Source organism: Pipistrellus kuhlii, unplaced genomic scaffold, assembly GCF_014108245.1.
Source record: "Pipistrellus kuhlii isolate mPipKuh1 unplaced genomic scaffold, mPipKuh1.p scaffold_m20_p_2, whole genome shotgun sequence".
NCBI classification, from domain to species: domain Eukaryota; kingdom Metazoa; phylum Chordata; class Mammalia; order Chiroptera; family Vespertilionidae; genus Pipistrellus; species Pipistrellus kuhlii.
The window spans coordinates 117812856-117823570 of NW_023425515.1; the positions used below are offsets into that span (position 1 = coordinate 117812856).

General features: G+C 42.8%; 1 pseudogene; it reads left to right on the forward strand.

The window, feature by feature from the left end:
* Positions 1–1009: 1009 nt before the first annotated feature.
* Positions 1010–1503, forward strand: LOC118724544 (annotated as a pseudogene).
* The last annotated feature ends 9212 nt before the right edge of the window (positions 1504–10715 follow it).

A 10715-nucleotide genomic window follows, 5' to 3' on the forward strand; every position in this document is an offset into this window, starting at 1 on the left:
CATTGATTCTGTCATTTAAGTCTTCTGTATCCTTACTGATTGTGTGCAGTGTGTCTCAAACTAGAATTTCAAGTGTGGTCTTTTTTTTATAACTTCCATGTCTCTAGCTTTTTAATATAAGAAATAGTGTTATAATAACTGCACTAATGTCCTTGTCTGGTAATTTTATCATCTGTGTCAGTTCTGGGTCAGTTTGAATTGATCAAGTTTTCTTCTCATATGGATCATATTTTCTTCCGTCTTTAAATGCCTGGTAATTTTTTATTGGATGCCAGACTTTGTGAAGTTTTTTGGGTGTTGAATATAATTTGAGAAGCTGTAAATATTCGTGAGCCTTGTTCTGAAATGCTGCTCAGTTATTTGGAAACAGCTTGATCCTTTTGGGTCTTGCTTTTAAGATTTGCTAGGTGGAACCGGAGAGATGTTTATTTCAGGGCTGATTATTCTTCACTACTGAGGCAAGACCCGTCTGGGTGAGTCCTCTACCTGAGGCTCCATGAGCTATGAGGCTTCCCAGTCTGGGTGGTGGGAAAAGACACTCATTTCCCCCAACCCATTGGGCAGAGTTCTCTCTGATCCTTTGGGTGATTCTTTCCCAGCTTCAGGTTGTTTCCTGTCCTGCATGCACTCACCAGTACTCTGCTGAGAACCTGAAGGGGATCCTCTGAGTGTCTGGGTCTGCTCTCTAGGCAGTTCTCACCAATACTCTGCCCCATGAACTCCAGCTATCATCTCCCTGTCTCTCAGTTCCTTCTCCTCAGCTCAGATTCCACCAGGCTCCACAGGGCATCCCTGGAGCACAGCTTGGAAACTCTCTGGAGGCCGAGAGCTGGAGGAGTTATGGGCATGGCTGATTGTTTCCCATTCATTGGATCAGTCTTCTGTTTTCTGATATCCCGTGTCCTGAAAACCATTGTATCACAGATTTTCTCCAGTTTTTTGTTGTTTTAAGTGAGAGATAAATCTGCCCTTGTTCTGCATCATGGTTAAAAGCAGAAAGCCAAGAATATGGAGGAGCTTCCGGCGTGCCCGGGCGGCTGAAAGCCGGGGCAGAAGTGCGGGTCCCCGTCTGGGTTCCCCGTCCCAGTCCCGCCGAGGCGGCGACTGCGGCATGAGGGAGGAGGTGTAGGACGCACTGGTGGCTCTTCGCCGCTCCGCATGGCAGCCTTATCTCCGCTCAAAATGAACTATATGCCCGGCACCGCCAGCCTCATCGAGGACATCGACAAAAAGCACTTGGTCCTGCTTCGAGATGGAAGGACACTTATAGGCTTTTTGAGAAGTATTGACCAATTTGGACTTGGAAAAGGAGAGTGACACACCCTTGCAGCAAGTGTCCATTGAAGAAATCCTAGAAGAACAAAGAGAAGAACAAGCTGGAAAACGAGAAGATCAAAGTTCAGGCTCTTAAAGACCGAGGTCTCTCCATTCCTCGAGCAGACACTCTTGATGAGTATTAAGTCTTTTGCTCTTGGGGAGCGGGGACTCTCACTGAATGAAAATGACGTTCTGGTCACCTCACACATTTGACTAGAGACCGTAGAATTTTGAAAATTTTTTCTTTTGGATTCTTTCACATGTATAACATGAAGAAATCATGTGGCTTTTTTTTCTTTTTATGAACAAAATCATTGTCTAAAGAAATAGCTGGATGGACTCCTTTCACACATCGCTATGGAGCCAGCAACTACTTTTCTATGTTGCTCTTCTCATCCCAAATTAGAGTTTACAGGGCACAGTCTTCACTTGCTTGTAAATAAAATATGAATCTAAAAAAAAAAAAAAAAAAAAAAAAAAAAAAAAAAAAAAGCAGAAAGCCAAAAAAAAGCAGAAAGCCAAAAACCGTTTTTAATCGTATCATTCTTTTTATTAATTCCCAGAATTTCAACAAAACATTTTGTCAGGAAAAATCTTAAAAAGGAATTTACTCAGGTAACAATGCATTTGACAAGGGCAACCTGTGATGTACCTAAGAAATATTTAGACGTGGAGGCACTGTTGCCTGGAGTGGTGAGAGAGGAGACTGTGGAGGAAACAGCATTTGAGCTGAGGAGTAAAGGATTTTTGTAGAAAAGAGGGCATTTTTTACAAAAGAACCAGCACTCACTAAACCGTTAAGGAAGTGCTATGTGTGTATGGAACGGGAGCTGGCCTGCGCAGCCGTGTGGGTGTCATATGAGACAAGGCTGCAGAGCAGTGAAGGTCACACGTAGAAGGCCAAAGGAGCTTGGACCAAGTGTGGGCAGTGGAGAGGTGACTCAGATCAGAGACCTGGAAACAGGATGGACTTGGAGGCAGGAGGGCCTCTTTGGAGGTGCTATGAAGACCTTGCAGAGGGAGAAGAGAAGAATTTGGGCAGTTGAGAGAATATGAGAGTCACAGCTATCTTGGGCCTCGGGTTTGAGCCTCTTGGATATGGAGGAAGCAAGTATGGAGCAGGTTTGAGAACTTGCTGTTTTCAATTGCAAGTAGGCTGAGCTTGAGGTGGCCAAGATCTGGGTATGAGGGCAATGTCCAGGAGCAGTTATAGGTTGTGTGTCATGTAAAAATGCAAAGCTACGATGTTAGAGACACTGTAAAAACAAAATCTAGGATATCCAATCACAGCCTGAACAATTACCTCCACCTGAGGTCAGATTTTTGCCAGTTTTCCAGCAGTAGAAACTCAGCTCAGTGTAATTCCCAATGGCAGCAGCAGAGGGCAGCAAAAGTAGGTGGTTGGAATGTTCCTCTCACTAAGCTAAGGGAACTTCAGTCCTAAGGGGCAGTAGGACTCTGCCTCCACCAAGGGACAGCAGGTATTTCCAGATGCTGGGGAAGAGAAGACTGGCCCTGGCTTGCCAGATAAACCACAGGTTCATCTTGCAGATGGAAATGCTGAGCAAAGCAACAGGCATCTCTGTTCCCTCAAGCAAAAAGAATAACAACTAAATTTATTGAGTGCCTGCTGTCCAAGCGCTTGCGTGTATATTACGCCATTTAATTGTCCTAACAATTTGAAGAAGTAATATATTTACCATCCACATTTTATAGGAAATGGGTTCTAGTGGCTACCACTTGTCAATGTTGAGTCCACATACTTAATCATTACTTTCTGTTACCTCCCTGTGAAGTGGTATTGTTATTGGAGTGAGTGTAGGTGTATGTGCAGTGTTATTCTTTGGTGCATGGAGAGTTTGTTAGTTTGTTTAGATTTAGGCTAAGACGGGGAACTTATGGATGTTTTTATCTATTAAACCAAACACTGTAAGGCAGAAACAAGATGCAGGAGCAGAGTACTTGGAAGTGTGGCCCTCTGCCTAGTGCTGGTCAAGAAACTACTTGTACTATTTCTTCCAGTATGTTGGAAAAAATAGTGACAGAAAACTTCCCCACCTGGTGAAAGAATTAGACTTACAAGTCCAGGAAGCTCACAGAACCCCAAACAAAAGAAATCCAAAGAGGACTACACCAAGACACATCATAATTAAAATTCCAAGAGCAAAAGACAAAGAGAGAATATTAAAAGCAGCAAGAGAAAAGCAGGTTGTTAACTATAAAGGAGCACCCATACGATTGTCAGCTGACTTCTCAACAGAAACCATGCAGGCCAGACAGGAATGGCAAGAAATATTCAAGGTGATGAATAGCAAAAATCTACAGCCAAAAATTACCCAGCAAAGCTATCACTCAGAATTGAAGGCCAGATAAAGAGCTTCACAAATAAAAAAAAAAAGCTAAAGGAGTTCATCACCACCAAACCAGAATTATATAAATTGCTGAAGGGGGTTCTTAGGAAGAGAAAGTAAATAAAGATAAAAATTATGAACAACAAATACGTAACTATCAACAAGTGAATCTAAAAACCAAGGGAATTAAAAAACCTGATGAACAATATTAACTGGTGAATATAATAGAGTCAGAGGTATGGAAGGGGAGTGAATTGACGATTCTCGGGGAAAAGGGGAGTGGGCGGTGCGGGAAGACTGAACATAAACTGTGCAACTATGGATGAGGACAATGGAATGTAGGGAAAGGGCAGAGGGTGGGGTGGGAACCTGGTGGAGGGGAGCAATGGAGGGGGAAAAAAATGAAGAACATTTGTAATATGAACAATAAAAATTTATTTAAAAAAAAAACCTACTTGTTATGGGTCTGCAACAGTCAGGTACAGGATTCAGAGCAAGCATGAGATACTTACAGCAACGTGACAGTCATTTCATGCCTGTTGAACCTAATAATAATAACTGTGGGTTTGTATGTTGTTTTTATTTCATTTTTCTAGTAATTCATATTTGAGAGAAGATATATCCACAGCAGATTAGAATTAAAAAAGAAAAAGCTGCTGAAACCGGTTTGGCTCAGTGGATAGAGCGTTGGCCTGTGGACTGAAAGGTCCCGGGTTCGATTCCAGTCAAGGACATGTACCTTAGTTTCGGGCACATCCCCAGTAGGAGGTGTGCAAGAGGTAGCTGATCGATGTTTCTCTCTCTTCGATGTTTCTAACTCTCTATTCCTCTCTCTTCCTCTCTGTAAAAAAATCAAATATATATATAAAGTTGGGGGTTTCGCCACAAGATTACTTGAGAAGCACTCCAGTAGAGTTCATGACACATATGTCAAGGTCTGTAGGCTGTTAGATATGTATTAAATCACAGGGGAGCTACCCTTTTAAATCCTCCAACAGCTCCACTAATGATCATGATTAAAATGTAGTAAAGAGGGATTAGGTGGGAGGGGAAGCGGGAGGTGGGAGAACAGAAAATGGGAGGGGGGAAGGAACAGGGGGGAAAAGAATGGAGAAACTTGATAAGACTTAAGAAACTGGATTTTCTTTGCTTCTTGGCCTTGGGCCAAATCATTAAAAGGAGGATAGGAAAAGCCCGGAGTTGGAAGAAAGGGGTGGCATATGGAATAATCTTGTGTGAAACCTGCACTTGGGTATTGCGGATGCATCTTTTGCATGTACATTTGATACTGCAAAGGATCTTGAGATCCTTGTAGTAAACTAAGCTTCCTCACTGATTTATTCCTCATCACTTACCATGAAAAATGCCTGATTTTCAGCTGAAAAACGAGCCTTTGCCCTTACTCTAGATTTGACATCAAAGAGTTGCTATTTAGGAATAAAGGGGGGAAAGTTCTAGGAGAAGTGGCATTTCTCAGAGAAAAACAAAAAGAACTTTTCAAGGCATAAGAGGGGGAAGTTTGTTTGAGTAAAAGAGAAAAAAAAATGCACCGTTTTTGTTCATTTGCAGGTTTTTCCTTCTCTGGGGGAATGCTGAGCTCTGTCTTGATTTAGGAGTACCTGCTTAGCACAAACTCGGGATAGATGTCCATCCACACAACATGATTTGCCAGTAAGTTTTTCCCAATTCCCCCAAAATCTTTCCTCCTCTGTCCTGCTCTGAAAAGCGATTTTTTTGGCTTACTGCTCTTTATTATTAGAAAGGAGGATTCTCTTTTCTAATAGTAAAGAGCCCTGGAAAGAGCAACACTTTCAACCAAATGGATCATTTGTGTATTGGTATGGAAGAGTTTGTCAGATTCTCCCAGAAAGCATGATTAAAAAATTTGATAGAAATAGAAGGGAGAGAGAGAGAAACATCCATGTGAGAGAAACATTGAATAGTTGCCTCCTATACACATCCCATCAGGTATGTGCCCTGACAGGAAATCGAGCCCACAACCTTTTGGTGTATGACACTTCCACCAACTGAACCACCTGGCCAGTGGCCTCCACAAACATTTTGAGTCCCCACTATGTGCCAAGCACTGGGAATACTTATCCCTGCCCCCAAGAAGCTTATATTATAATTTACTGAGAGAGACACAGATGAATCCAAAAACCACACAGATATATGGTGCTTTAATGCATATAATAGATGGTGTATAGCAACGGTCACCAACCTTTCAGACCTCACGGACCACTAGTAGTCTGCAGACCACCAGTTAGCGACTAGGTGGGATCATTCACACTGGGAGGGGTCATAAAAGTGAAGAAATGAGGGATTTTCTCTAAGAGCAGTGGGAAGGCATTGGAGGGTAACGTCTAAAGGTGGCACAGTTGGGATAGAAATGGGCGCCTGAGCTGATGTTCACCAGTCTTGGCGTAGCTCAGGAGGACGTCAGGCTGTTTTGATTCCATTTGGGCCTATTTAGACTGATTAAGGATGGTGTACTTTGGAAAATCTCATTTGACTTCCATCTCTCTATACTGGTAATTCAACGCAGAAACAATTTTTAATTCAAATCAGGTTTGGCTCCCTCCAAATCAGTAATTGTCATTTTCATGACACAAAAGTCTCTGACAACAGGACACAGATACATTTTGGCCTCTCAATTTGCTAGTTAGACAAATAATTTTTCAGTGCCTCATTTGCCTCTTCTGTAAAATGGGGATAATGGAACCTCCCTCATAGGACTATCATGAAGATTAAATAAATATGTAAACTGCTATAATAAATTATGTGTGAGATCACACCCTGTAGTTTGGTCAAATGAGTGTCCGTGGGGAGGAACCTCTTCTCTTACTCTGTGAATACAATAGTCCCAGAGTTTGGAGGGGTTGGGGTTAAGGAGTAGCATGTGGACACCTGAATGAATCACAGGGAGGTTGGAACCATTGACAGGGCCAGAGATGTTCCCCAGATTAGAAGCTCACACCGAAGAAGAGACTTGGCCCAGTTGGGTGGCTCAATTGGTTGAGTGTTGTCCCATTCGCAAAAAAAAGAAAAGGAAGGAAGGAAGGAAGGAAGGAAGGAAGGAAGGAAGGAAAGGGAAGGGAAGGGAAGGGAAGGGAAGGGAAGGGAAGGGAAGGGAAGGGAAGGGAAGGGAAGGGAAGGGAAGGGAAGGGAAGGGAAGGGAAGAGAAGAGAAGAGAAGAGAAGAGAAGAGAAGAGAAGAGAAGAGAAGAGAAGAGAAAAGGTCAGGGTACATACCTGGGTTTCAGGTTTAATCCTGTATAGGGACACATTCAGGAGGCAACCAATGGATGTTTCTCTCCCACAATGATATCTCTCTCTTTCTCTCTCTCTCTCTCTCCCTCCCTCCCTCCCTCTCTCTCTCTCTCCCTCCCTCCCTCCCTCCCTCCCACCCCCAACTCTCCCCACTCTCGCTTCTCTCCGTTCTCCCTTTCTCCCTCTCCCTCTCCTCCCACCCTCTCTCCCTTCCCTTCTCTTTAAAATAAATAAAAAATATCCTCAAGTGAGGGTTAAAAAATAAAGAGACTTTGATACAAGGACAAGCTTTTAACAGGAAAAGAAAGTAACTTTCTGCTGGCCATGTTATGAGCTGAAATATGGCCACAGGACACAATGTTTTGTTGAGGACATGCACCAGATTTTTAATGTTCAACTAATGTTATTGAGTTCCTACTAAGTTCCAGGCACTTTTCTAAGTGCTTAGGGCAAATTCATGTACATAAATAAATTTGAGATGGTTTATCACAAGTCTGGAACATACCAGTTAATCAATTAACTGCCTCTCAGCTCCAAAGACCACTGGCTCTGTGGTAATGGAGCCAGACCCTGTGAATAATTTTACTTTATCCTCTGGCATGGTACTGAGTTCTCGGCCCTAGCACTGGAGGGACATTGCAGGAGGAAGGGGTACACTTCCTAGTTCCTGTGAACTCTTCTTGGCAGGCGCCTGCAATGTGCACAATGCCCGCAGTGCCCAGCTCCTATAGTGGGTACAGTGCCCACAGTGCCCAGCTCCTATAGTGGGTACAGTGCCCACAGTGCCCAGCTCCTGCAGTGGGTTCAGTGTCCACAGTGTCCAGCTCCTGCAGTGGGCACTATGTCTGCACAGTCAGCATCTGGCAGCCAGCTGCATAAGATACCTCTTCCTGGATGGCTTCCCCAGTACCCTCTCATGCAGCTTTGCAGCAAGTTCTAGGGTGCAGCCCCAAGCAGCGGGCAGCTTCCCCAGTGTCCAAGAGGAACCCCACTAATGCAGCACCTGGGCAGACTTCTCCACCATCTTGTAAGCTATAGCTGTACCTTCTCCAACTAGCTGCATCTCAGTCCTAGGGGAGTGGCTGTTCCCTAGAGCTGCTATTCTTATGCTTAGAGTTTTCTTTACTAATTGCTAGCCACTTACCAATCCTCCATACTCTAATCCCTTGTTACAATCATATTAAACTATCCATGATCAAATTACTGTGTGGTGTCTGGCTCCTGACTGAGCCCTGACTGATGGATGGGGTTCAGCAGAGAGAGGTCCAAGCAGAAGATAGAAACTTGGGATTTGTCAGCATTTTCCCCCATTGATTTTTAGAGAGAGTGGAAGGGAGGGGGAGAGATACAGGGAGAGAGAGAGAGAGAGAGAGAGAGAGAGAGAGAGAGAGAGAGAGAGAGAGAGAGAGAGAGAGAGAGAGAGAGAGAGATGAGAGAGCCCTAGCCAGTTTGGCTTAGTATTGGGTCGGCAACTAAGTACTTGCGGAATTTTTAAAGAAAATCAAAGACAATTTTTTCATGGAACTAAATAACTTTATTCTGTAATGTATTGCCCATTTTGATCAATGACCTTTTACCATCTTTCAGGCAGCATCATAATTCCATGTTCAAAAAACTTCTGGTTTTTATTAGCAAAAAACTGAATCGGGTACGATTTGACATCATCATCATTATTGAAATTTTTACCATTCAAGGAGTTTTGTAAAGATCGAAACAAAAAGTAATCAGATGGTGCAAGGTCAGGACTATATGGTGGATGTGGCAAAACATCCCAACCAAGCTCCATTAATTTTTGCCGAGTGACCAAAGATGTGTGTGGCCTTGCATTGTCATGATGGAATACAACACCTTTTCGATTTGTCAATTCGGGCCGCTTTTCTTCAACTGCATTGTTTAATTTCGTTAGTTGTTCAATGTAGACATCAGAATTGATCGTTCGGTTGGGTGGTAAGTGTTCAAAGTAGACAATTCCTTTGTAATCCCACCAAACTGATAACAAAACCTTCTTTTGATGAATATCAGCTTTTGATGTTGTTTGAGTTGGTTCACCTGGCCTGCTCCACGATCTTTTCCGCTTGATATTGTTGTAAACAACCCATTTTTCATAGCCAGTTATCAGTCGTTTTAAAAATGGATCATTTTCATTACGTTTCTTTAGCAAATCGCAGCTGCTAATGCGTTGTGTTAACTGTGATTCTTTCAGTTCGTGAGGAACCCATGTATTGAGTTTTTGAACATAGCCAAGTCATTTTAAGTGATTTTCAATGCATGTATGTGATACATGAAGCTTCTCTGCAATCTCACGTGTTGTACTGTGACAGTCCGAATTGATTATTGCTTTGATTAGGGCGTCATCAACTTCAACTGGACGACCAGAGCGTTTTTCATCTTTGCGTGAAAAATCACCAGAACGAAATTTGGCAAACCAATTTTGACACTGCCGTTCTTTTAAGGCTTCGTCACCATAAACAGCACATAACTTTTTATGAGCTTGCTATGCGTTTTTCCCTTGTGGAAATAAAAAAGCAAAATATGACGAAAATGTTCCTTTTGATTTTCCATTTTTCAACGAACGCCAAACGAAAACTACAAAACAGATCAAAAAACTTTTTTCACTGATTAACAGCTGAATAGCCAACTACCAAATAACAAAATGTGTTTTACATTTGTACTACGTCTGCAAACCTAAAAATTCAACTGAAGCCATATGTGTGTGAAACCCGCAATTACTTAGCTGCCGACCCAATAGATAGAGCATCATCCTACAGACTGAAGGGTCTCAAATTCAATTCCAGTCAAGGGCATATGTGGGCTTGAATCCCCAGTAGGAGACATGTAGGAGGCAGCCAATCAATGATTCTCTCTCATCATTGATGTTTCTATCTCTCTCCTTCTCTGAAATCAGTAAATACATACTATATATATTTAAAATGTGAGACACATAGATTGGTTGCCTCCCACATGTGCCCTGACCAGACCGAAGATCAAGCCTACAACTGAAGTTTGTGCCCCTTCAGTCTGTGGGCCGATGATCTAACCACTGAACAATGAGCTAGGGCGAGTTGTCAGCATTTAAAGGCTACTTAGATCCATGAGACCACCAAGGCAGATGAAGGAGGAAAAAAAAGATGACACTCCCACACTTAAAGGACAAGAGAAAAGGATGAATTTGCATAAGAGATCAGGAATACTTAGGTAGAAAGAAAAGCAAGAGATTTTCCTGGAAACCAAATTTAAAAAGTTTATCAAGGAGGGAGTGATCTGTTTTGTCAAATATTGCTGACAGGTCAAATAAAATAAGATCAGGAACCCACAGGGGAAAGAGGGTGTCATTGGTGACATTGACAATATGGATGAGGGCAAAGGCCTGACTAGAGTGGTTTAGGAGAGACTGAGGGAACTGGAGAGACAGCACATCGACAGCCCTTCTGAGAAGCTGTGTGGCAAAGAGAAGAAATGGGCAATAGCATAGGAAGCAAAGCCCAGAGGAAACAGCACATGTGAATGGTTACAGAAATGGTGTGGTAGCACAGGAATAATTGCTGATTTGATGAGAAGGGAATTATATTTTTCAAGTTTCTTAACCTTTCTGGGACATATAAAAGAGGGTTAGCAGTAGCTAGGGTGGTTGTGAGGATTAAATGAAGGCACCCTCACACGTCCCTGGCTGAGCAGAGCCCAGCTTTCCATGGGCAGAGTTCTTGCCACTTCTTCCCACTCCCGGAAACTCACAAGGAAGCCATGTTGAAAAGGGCCTGATAAGTATCATTCAGGCAAA